The sequence below is a fragment of the Chinchilla lanigera genome, unplaced genomic scaffold, assembly GCF_000276665.1.
Source record: "Chinchilla lanigera isolate Chin_1 unplaced genomic scaffold, ChiLan1.0 scaffold00028, whole genome shotgun sequence".
Taxonomy (NCBI): Eukaryota; Metazoa; Chordata; class Mammalia; order Rodentia; family Chinchillidae; genus Chinchilla; species Chinchilla lanigera.
The window spans coordinates 19,449,794-19,451,041 of NW_004955429.1; positions in this window are offsets into that span (position 1 = coordinate 19,449,794).

Here is a 1,248-nt window from a genome sequence, read left to right on the forward strand (position 1 = left end):
GGGGAGGAAGGACAGGGTCGCCCAACACCGGCCCAGCCGTGCCAGGGCCGTACCAGCTGGCGCCGCACCCTGCGGCCCTGCACCTGGCAAGGGTGGCAGCAGGACCAGGAGGGCGACATGGGCTGAGTGGCTGGCGACCGAGGCCCGAGTGACCCAGAAGCTGCTGGGACCCGGCAGGGGCAGCAGGGAGTGAGGGCCGAGCCCCTCGTGACACTTGTGGCAAGCGTCTCCGAGGCAGAGGGGGTGCGCACAGTCACCCCGCTGCGGGTCATAACAAGCCTCTTCCCTGAGCTGCATGGCTTCCTGCAGGACTTCGTGCCCCAGGAGCTACGCCAGATAATAAAGCAAGGAGCTACTGCTTAGGACTGACACTTGCCGAGGAGTGTCCATGTGTGAGAGTTTTATTCTCCTAACACAATGGCTCTAGCCAGTAGCAAAAGTGGGAGAAGATTTCTTTTGCATCAACCTGATCCTGCAATTACAGTCCATCTTATGGACAGATGCACATTTTATGTTTTGGAATTTTAGGGGTAATTAATTTAGTGAGCCAAACTAAAGCTGAATGACCCCTGTCAAGTACAACCCAAGAGTTTTTGAGTTTCTACTCCTAGACATCGCATTGATCCTCTTAAGAGGGCTCCTAAAAATGTCCTGATAACTGACTTCTTTGGACGTGTACGGAAGTAACAATTACAACGGAGATTATTAGTTTGCGACAGGATTCAGAAATCACAGAAAGCAGCCACGCTGTCCTGCTGCTCGCTGACGATATGGCCTGCAACCCTAGAAATTGCAAACCAGCTACCGTGTTTAGTCACAGTATATGGAACTATATCCGTACAGAGATGACATGAAAGCGGACTGTAGAAGTTATGAGGTGACCGTGAAAGAATTTTATACAAAGAATATATATATATATATTCATTGTAGATTAAGGATTGTATTTCTATCCAAATTTTTTGATAAGAGATCGCTGTTAATTGATGAACAAAATCTGAGTAATCTATTTACAATTATAAATTTCTAAAAATTGTAAGAGTTACTTTTTTTTTTTTGTCTTTTTGAGACAGGGTCTCGCTATGCAGTTCAGGCTGGTCTTGACTCACTTTGTAGCCCAGGCTGGTCTTGAATTTGCAGCAACGATCCTCCTGCCTCAGCATCCTGGGTGCTGGGATTACAAGTGTGCACCACCATGCCTGGGTGTTTCAGGCTGGTCTTGAACTTGCAGCAACGATCCTCCTGCCTCAG